The sequence below is a fragment of the Sparus aurata genome, chromosome 2 (genome assembly GCF_900880675.1).
Source record: "Sparus aurata chromosome 2, fSpaAur1.1, whole genome shotgun sequence".
Lineage (NCBI taxonomy): Eukaryota > Metazoa > Chordata > Actinopteri > Spariformes > Sparidae > Sparus > Sparus aurata.
Window position 1 is genome coordinate 9,596,092 of NC_044188.1, and position 9,753 is coordinate 9,605,844.

The following is a 9,753-nucleotide window of genomic DNA, read 5'->3' on the forward strand; positions in this document are numbered from 1 at the left end:
ACAGGGTCTGTTGTGTGGAGTATGAACTTGTGTCACGATTTTATATTCCTAAATAATCTTAAGAGCTTTGTTGGCCTAAAACTGAGAGTGAACGTTTCCTAACTTATATCACACCTGTTTAAGATTACACCTGCTACAACACACTGAATCAACATGCACGATTTTCCTTATTTCACCGATGTACACCTGATCTCTGTCTCATTTTCACACTTTCAAATGAAGCTGCAGGGACACACTGTGAGTCCTCGTGTTGTCTCAAGGTGTGCTTGGCTGCTCTCTGCGTCTTCACTCACCTCTGCTGACCTCTGGCTTTGTCACCCCACAGACCGGAACATTTGGAAAGTGACTGAAATAAAAAAGGGCAAGGGCTACGTGGTGTGTGCGTGCACTTCAGGAACCAGCGGCCATGTACCGTTCCACAGACTGAGCTGGACCTTACCCTCAACCTGAACCCTCCGACCGTTCTCCTCCTCCTCAGAGACTGCGGACGTCTGTTTGCTGTCATATCTCCATGTTATCTGTCTCTGAATGAAGAGGCAGACATGTAAAAGTCTTTTTTTGAGTGTTATTCAGAGTTTTAAAGTTTTGATATTAAGAAATAATTTCACATTTGGGCAAATATACTCATTTGCCTTCTTGTCAAGTGTTAGACGATTGATAACAGTCTCATGTCTGTACAGTAAATATGAAGCTTCAGCCAGCAGCTGGTTAGCTTAGCTTAAACATTGAAAACAGCTAGCTTGCCTCAGTCAAAAGTTACCAAAAACTGGCAACAAGCACCTGTAAAACACCCTAATTATCACATTGTGTCCTGGTTATTCAATCAGTTTGAAACAAAGTGTTAAAACGACATGTGTACAACAGTTTTCTTGACTGGGTGCATTAGGCTAACTAGCAGTAGCAGCATACTCATTCTTATGTTACTGCTACTGCTACCACTGGTCTGTGGCCCTTTCGGCTCAAACCAGCAATTTATTCTGCTAAAAACAAGAAGAAATTAACTCTTCTGGAGCTGACGTTGTCATAACATTTTCCAGAAAACACTAAAATAAACTAACTGCTGGTAAGCAAGCTTAAATGCATGAAGAAGAAAAAAACAAGCTAGCAAAGTCGCCAATATCTTTTGTGTTGTGCTTAAAACTTAACAAAACAAACATACATGACAAGTGAAAACAATATTTATCAACAACAAACATAATAAAGTATTAGCATGTAGTAGCCTAGCCTAAGGTCAACCTACCATGGGGACAGGATGCAGTTTGGGGTCCACCACTCAAATGTGCAGGGGCTCAGCAGAGGGCGCTGTTACACAAACCAGACCAGCAACGACGAGAATCAAAGCTAAGAAAAGCAAACCAATGAGCAAAATAATCAGAGAATATGGCTATGAAACGACTCTCGTTTTAAAGATGCTTCTTCCACAATGTTAGCTTGTGGGAAATAAATAATTTGATTTAACACAGACAGTCTTTTGCTCTTGATCTCACCTTACGTGGGCCTAGGTCATATTGAAGGACCGGTATTAAATTGAAGAACACAATTAAGCTTATTTGACAAAATGTTAACTCATTTCTCCTCAAGAAGAAGTGACCCGAACCTGAAGCAAGAGGGCAAACTTCTGGCCCTCATCTGAAATGGGAACAACTGGTCATTTCAGTGTGTTTTGTTAGTTTTGGCAAAGATTCTGAACACTATGTTCTTACGGAACTTACTCGCTCTACTCAACCAGGAAGTAATAGCAAGAAAAACAAACAATCCTCTGAGAATACTTTAAGATGATAGAAATAAAGATAAGACTCTTTGTCAAAGGGTCCCCACATAAAACCTCATTAATCATGCAAATCCTCCGGCTAGTTTATGATAATCACTCGTACAAATCCATTAGGGATCAAACTTTTCCATGAGTGCTTTGATTGCGTCACAGTTGGTCTTCATTAGACGGAGCAGCAGCTTTGATCTCTATCAGCCCAATGAGATTTCATCAGAAGGGCCATGAATCACTGGAAGATGAAGAGAGATCAGGGGAGAGAAAATGTCTGTTTGCAGGTGACTGATACAAGCAAGGATAAGGAAGAGGAAAGTGATGGAAGACGTTGGCATCCATCCGCTCCTCCCGATTCATAAACATGACCTGTGGATGATCCTGCGCTGGGAGAGCCAGGAAGTTCGTAGCGCCTTCGGTGTGTGTCACAGGGACAGTGTTGGCTCTGTCAACACGCACTGCAGCAGGGTGTGTGCGTGTGTGTGTGACAGAGTGTTTTGAATCGAGCCAAAAGACTTGAAAGTCTCTCGACCGTGTTTGCTCTTCATGCACAAGGTGTGTGTGCAGTCAGGGATTGAGCTTTTCCTCCTCTTTTCTTTTGTTAAATCACATCAGATCAGAGCTGCTTTGAGGTTTGGCTCTCACTCAAGTCACGGCAAATTGGTTTTTGTCTCGGGGTTTGTTTGATTACGCCTTACCTTCTCGCTCGCGTACCTTTTTTTTATTATATTTTCGTGCCGTGACAAAGCAGCTGATAAGACACTCCAAACAGACACAACGGATTTGGGATTTTCCATCCTGTGAAGTAACAAAGGCTCAGACATGCGAGAAAATACTGTAATGAGGTATTTTGTTCGTCAGGGCAGCACGACCCCGAACATCACACGCAACGGTCTGATACTCCCACCACACTTTCTCTGCAACTGAGCCAAGCTTCCCCCTGATACATCACAGGAATCCTGTCTTTCTTTTTACATTCGCGGAACAATTGGCACAAACATCCCAGCTGTGATTTCACTTCCTTTATCAGGAAGAAACAGGAAGGAGATATTTGATAGGCAAAGGTCGTGAACCCTCTGCAGGTCAGTTACAGAACCAGTGGGGTCATTGTTACCTGTGGACCTTCTCAAGGCTGAAATCACCCGACCTCCAGCTCACCCCACCACCCCGACCTCACACATAAAGCACAGGTGCACACATTTAGATGACTTTTGAGGGCCAATTCTGACATTTGACTGAAAATCTTGGTGTGGATTGTGGAATATAGAATAATAAAATTCTTCAAAGCAGCAACCAGTGTTACCAGACTCGACTGACAGAATGTGGTCCAATCAGAGCCAAGAAACACAAAAATTGGTCCTATTATTCCTGGTCTTCTGCTTTGTCAGTGTATCAACAGCGTATCAAAACAAAAACAACAAAAAACGATCACACCTGACAGGTTGTCATGAGAGGTGATGTTACACAACATTTGAATACACGCTGAGTCATTTCTGTGCCAGGCGTCCCTCAATCAAAGAAAAGACATGAAGTGATGGATGCTGGGAGTTGTTGTATTCAACCGCTAAACAAACACTGTTGATGAAAATGTACCTACATGACTCAGGCAGAAATATTCACAGAGGCAGTGATGTTGTGATTTACATTATGTTAAGTTCTCCTCTCCTCAATAATCAGTCAGCTGTCGATAGGCATTTGCTTTCAGTCAAACCAACCAGATTTTTTCGGATTTTTCCTTGCCGTCAAACTTTAAATCTATTCCCCTCCCTGCTGTCGTTTTGGTGCAAAATCGTTGCGACCCTCCTCCACCCCATTTCACCTCCACCTCCTGACATCCAGATCTTCAGCCATTCCTTCCATCAAATCACCACCACCAGCTTCTAGGCTCCATCAGAGGAGTATCCTATACTGCTCACGTTGTCATCCTCCCTTTTTAGATATAATGGAGCCTGATCGCCTAAGAGAAGATTTCTCATCTGATGTGAACAATTGCAACAAATGTTTATTAGTTCAAAAACTGAAGTATTCCCAGACTGTAATTATCTAAAGTTATAGAGACCAAATGAAATGCACCATGCCTTGGATAAAAATGCTGAAACCTTTAAGGGCATTTGTAAATGCATACAAGAAATGTTACATATCATATCTTCAATGTAACTCATGAACAAATGCAGTTTATTTTGCTACAGAGTTAATTCAGAATAATGTATGGGACAAGACAGTTTGAAATAGGTGATTTATTGGTAAAAAAAAACATCACAACCTGCCCCAAACTTTTTTTTTCTTTATCCAGTTAGACAAAAAGTATCACAAATGGGTGGAAAGCTGACCAACCTGGCAACAATAGTAGCTACAACAAACTGTACACATGCACATTTTTGGTGACTGTCTGGATAATGAAGTTGTCCGACTCATGACTATGATTATGTTGGCTGATCATATTCAGACAGGTTTCTCACTGCAAACTAAATACTAAATATAGACAGAGGGCTCTAAAACAGCTTGACTGTCATTGTGTTTTAAAAGATCTTCAGGGCTGAGTTAACAATCACACTCATCATATTCAGGAATACAGTGCACATTTTATCAGATTAATGTTTTTGGCACCTAACTTATGTTTCTTGTGCTATGTTTTACCTACTTTTGTGTATTAATAATGTTTGAATGTTTTTATTCCTGATAATTTGCATCAGATCAAAGGTTCATTTCCTCCCTGATGTCTCAAAGTTGAATTAAATGAATGGTTCCTTTTTTATTTTTTACAAAAGAAATATTAGAAATTCACATCACTTACAAGAATCATATAATTTTTGACAAAGGTAATGTGTACAAGTCTCTTAAAATGAAACTTGTGGTTTCCTCTCTGTAGTCAGGTGTCAAATATAAAATGAGAACAATAACAAATTAAAATGTATCTCAGTGTCAGGATACCACAAGAGAGAACAACATCATATTGAGAGTTTACTTATGTTTCTTGTGGTGGTTTTATAAGTGTGTGTGTGTGTGTGTGTGTGTGCGTGTGTGTGCATGCGTGTGTGTGTGTGTGTGTGTGTGTGTGTGTGTGTGTGTGTGTGTGTGTGTGTGTGTAGTTGGTGATCATCTCCTCCCAGCTGCTGCTGCTGCTGCTGCTTCTCCCTCCTGCAGGCTGGTGGTCAATATTGACTCAGGGATCGAAGCAACAGCCACTTTATCAGGGTGCACATGTAGGGGGGCCAGCCTGCCATCTCTATGGCATCAGGTGAAAAAAAAAACCAATAAAAAAAACAGGGAGAGGCTGCTCATCCAGTGTCATACAGTCTGAAAGTGACACAGTATGTTGAAATCACAGCAATAGTTTGAGGATATCTACTTAAAAATGTCACCGCTGCAGATCCTGTCAGAGGTGTAAAGTTTTCATTTTTTAATTTATTTTATTCATTTAAAGGACAGTGCACGTTAATCGACATTTCTGTAAATGTGCCAGTGTTAGCCAGCAGGCTAAATTTCAACTGTAGTCCTTTGGCAAGATGTTAAGCTAGGTGCAGGGTGGTTAAAAAAACAAAAAAAGACATACAAAAGAGTACACACAGCAACATATACTAAAATTATAACATGATGCCAAAAGGCTGGCTCCATTAAAACATTTAATCACAAACCACCATGGGTTACATATCTCACATAGGCTATTAATTGTAATCCTCAGTATCATATTCTCTCAGACTATAAAAAGAAACATTCAGAAAAGCTCTCAGAAGCGATTTTCTTGAGCTGTAACGCCGGCAGAGGAGGTTGACAGCAGCGTCACAGTCCGACAGATTGACTCTGAGAAAGTAAATGAGCCAAAAAGCACACGCAGGCACATCGAGGCATGAAAAGAAAACCGTTGCCAACGGCAGGACAAACACACCGTTGTTCTTGAGGTCAAACCAGACGCGGGTGTCAGTGACATTATGTGTGAGATGAATGTCTACAAAAATACACTTGATTTTACACATTAATTTGGAGTGACACTAAAAATGTGCTGAGCCGAGCTGCTAAAAGCTTCTTAACGCCTCAGCAGGTCGTTCGATTCTACAAAACGTCTTTGTTTTTCGTCCTGAAAGCACAACTGCACCCAAACAGTGTGCAAAGTATGAAGATGTTCCATCAGCCTGCACAGATATCCTCTAGTTATCTATTAATGACTGTTAAGCTGGTCAGCACTGGAGACATTTGCATGACTCGGACGCTGGCTCATGCGCCCCATAACGCTGTGACACTGGCCAACAGTTCCATACCACTGCTTCATTTTGCATAGGTTTCTGTGGTCGAGGAAAAGTCACATAGGGCTGCTTTTGTTTGAGGGTGAAGAGGTAAAGGTGCTGCAGGATGTGAAGCTGGACCTCTTTGTCGGACTCACTGCTGTCACCTAGTGAACGACGGGACAAACAGCCTCCCGGTACGTGTCCAGGTAAGACCGAGCCTCATGCACCCACTCTCATGCATGCAAAAACTCAAGTTCAAATTCAATCAACTTAAATTTGTTTTGCTTTCTTATTTGAGGGTTTTATTGTGCTGGCTGCACATTGCCCACAGCACATAGCAATAAAGGTTCAAACACACACATCTACAGTATCACCCATGACCTTATTCTGAGCAGACAAACTGTGCCAGGTCCATGTAAGGTGTGTCACCGTGCAATAAATCACCTGAGTAAAAGAACAGGAGTGAATCAGATCCAGGCCGTTAGCTGCTGTACTCAGCAGGGAAGTCAAACACGCCTACAAGGAAGAGTTTGTGACGAAATGGGGCGCGATAACAAGCCTCTTTATTTGGAAACCAGATTGGAATGCAGTTATCAGATATTTGCTTTGCTCTCGTTAACATGGAGATGCTGTGAGAACTCTTTGTTGTGCTTTGCAATTAGAAAAAAAATAAAAATCTTTTGGAGTCATGTGTGCAATAAGGAAATGAATTAAGACAGTGGCTCCAAAGGATATTTGGGGATTGTGATTACATTCAGGACTGGGGAGAAGAGGTCTGCAGCTCCTTGACTGAAGTAAAAGCAGAAATATAAAAATGCTTAATAACCAGTTAAAGTCTTAGTTTTCTTCAACCTTACTCAATTAAAAGCATGTAAACGTTATCAGCCCAGTGAATAGAAGTATTGTACGATATATATTTTATCACTGGGTATTTATTACTGATGCGCTGATGAGTGTAATCAACCCTCTAGAGTCTAATCGCCCATGAACACACTGAGCATGTTGAATTTACAGTGACACAACTGTATTTATATAACATGCAGACAGGGCCGGATTTAATAGAAATATTATGATACGCAGGCGGAAATTTTCAGGGCCCCCCTTACGTGCATATTTTATTTTTTAACAAACAAAATACCTTGACTGCTATGATTATTGTCGCATGAATATTTTATATTTATCTATTGATATTTTCAGTATTCATATGCAAATATGTGTAGCTGACATCTGTGCATGTTTGGAAAATAAATGAATACTGTGCATAAACATCAAAATGAAGTTGATTTTTTTTTCGAGTGCTGTATATTTTTAAAATGTTTTAAATATGTGTTACACATGACTCGTGTGGGCAGTTGATGTTCATGCCCCTCCGTCTGGATCTGGCCCAGCGTTTAGAGACAATCTTTCAAACTTAAAACTATGTCTTGTTTATTATTTTGTGTGATTTACAGGCATTTATTGACGTCCAACCAAGAACCACCTGTGGCATTTTCCATGTATTTTTTGGTTGGAGCTCTTCAAATATGGCGTCAGGAGGGTGAGGAGGGTGAAGCTGAGTGAGGATAAATAACGATCATACTGTTTATTCTGTGCATTCCTGTGATTCAAGACTATAGATCGCCTTACATTTTTAGATATCGTAACATCGTGATACGGCCTCAGCGTCGTCTTTTCCTGGTTTTTAAAGGCTGCATTACAGTAAAGTGATGTCATTATCTGAACTCACCAGACTGTTTGTGAACACCACCAACAGTCATCACTAACATCAAATCAAAAATCTCAAGAAGTAGGTAAAATATTAATTTCTTGGCCCTTTTTGGAGTGTAATATTATACGTATCATTCAATCTTTATCGGATGCTGATACAGTCTTTTACTATTTTTAATATTGTGTCAACCCCATTGAGTTCTGATCAGTGGATCCCTACTCTTTATATTGTCCAGTGGTTAAATAACAATGTGTCATTTACTATAAAATGGTTGTGTAACTTTGCAAATAGCTGAATAACAAATGTGGTGTAGTAAATGTACCGTATTTGCCTCTGTAGTGGAGTAGAGTAAACTATAAGTGTCATAAAATGGAGACACCCCTCTTTAAGGACTTTAAATCATCAAGCCATATTTAGTTATTCTTCACCACTTCATGGAGGCAGGACTGTCTGCAGCAGGGCTGATGTGTCGGACTGAGACTGGAGGTATTTTTTCAAAATAAACACATCTATTTTTCTGATTTGACATTATGGAAAGGAAAAGAATTAAAGCTCATCATCAGAGTGTCCTGATGGTCTTCTCGGGACTCGGCTGCAAGCTGCATGTGATCCCGCCTCCCTGCTGCTGTTTTTCTTTCTCGCTCTCTTTTTTTTTTTTCGTCCGCGCAATTAGAGATTCAAAAGTAATTACCTGCTCGGCTTCCTCTGCGATTAAACGGCAGGTTCACAGCCCCCTGATTAATGCAGAGGCATGCACAGCTGCCATTAGCAGCCATGAGAGGTGGAACATACTGACTGAAAGGCTGCAGAACAAACACGCTGCTGTCCAGGCTGCATAACACAGGATTACACAACAGGAGCAGAGATGCACTCACAGTTGTTGTCTACTATAATATTTCTTACAGTCACTTTTGATATATTATTTATCATTCTACATGCGTGAAACCAGGTTGTGATGTGTCAATTTTATGAAGTAGTTAAATCCTGATTCTCAACAACCTGGGTTCAGTGGTGGAAAGTAACAGAGTTCAATTTTTACGTACACCTACTTTACTCGACTGTCCATTTTAAGCTGCTTCTGACTTTACTCACCTGAATTCCATAGGAAAAACATCGTCCCTTTTATACATCAGTGCTTAGTTACTTTACAGATTACTAACAAACAATGATCTTTTACAGAGGAGACATTTTTATATAGAATAAATTGCTTATGAGTATGTAACACAGTTTAAATTAGCAACATTAACATGCTGGTTAACGTTTGTGTAATTTCTATGTTTAACAATGTTTTCTCTCTGTCTGTAGAAGACTTAAGTGCATCCTTCTGCAAAGAAAATCTTGTTTTTTTATGCATTTTCCATATTATTTTAGGATTCCATTATAATTGTATACAAAAGACTGAAAAAGCTGGCGTCGTTTATGAATAATGATCTTAAAAAACACACATAAGAAAGGCTGTATGATAAAGCATGCTAAAGAAGTCTACTTTAAAAAAAAAGTCTTCTCATTTAGTTTTGATGTTCTCCACCATTGGTTTCACGTGTATTCGGTCTGTGTGCTGTGTCTAAGCCTTTCAGTGGAAGGAAAACCCTGTTTTATATGCACATATTTAAAAGTTGTGACTGATTTAATTAATATTTAACTACATCTCAATAATATTTATTGCACAAATTAAACAGACAATTCAAAGTGATCACTTTTGGCGATCAAAAACTTGCCTGGCTGCCTGTCCCCTCTTGTAAGAAGATGTTCCATGTTACATATACTTTAACTTTTTATACTTTTTAACCCTGATGTTCCTCATGGGGTCCTGGGGAGCCTGCACCCTCTGTAACAGCTCAAAAACTGTACTAAACATTTCTTCATGAAGCAATTTACCAATTTCACGGTAACAATTTTGAGCTGGTGACATATTTCAGAGGTCAACTGTACAAAGTCACACATTTTTGTTAAACCCCTTGGCGGTTTTATTCTTTAATTGCACGTCATTCCCCCTCGTCTTTCCCCGTGTCCTGCCTCTCCGCTTTCAATCCGTCCAACAAAGCTGTAAATGTAAACAA

General features: G+C 40.0%; 1 long non-coding RNA gene across 1 annotated transcript; it reads right to left on the reverse strand.

The window, feature by feature from the left end:
* On the reverse strand, positions 1–1,623 carry LOC115595126 (uncharacterized). Its single transcript, XR_003986646.1, has 4 exons — positions 1,488–1,623; positions 1,241–1,341; positions 440–524; positions 1–346 (listed from the first exon to the last, which is right to left on the reverse strand). It is a non-coding gene; the product is annotated as an uncharacterized LOC115595126 (long non-coding RNA).
* Between the last annotated feature and the right edge of the window lie 8,130 nt (positions 1,624–9,753).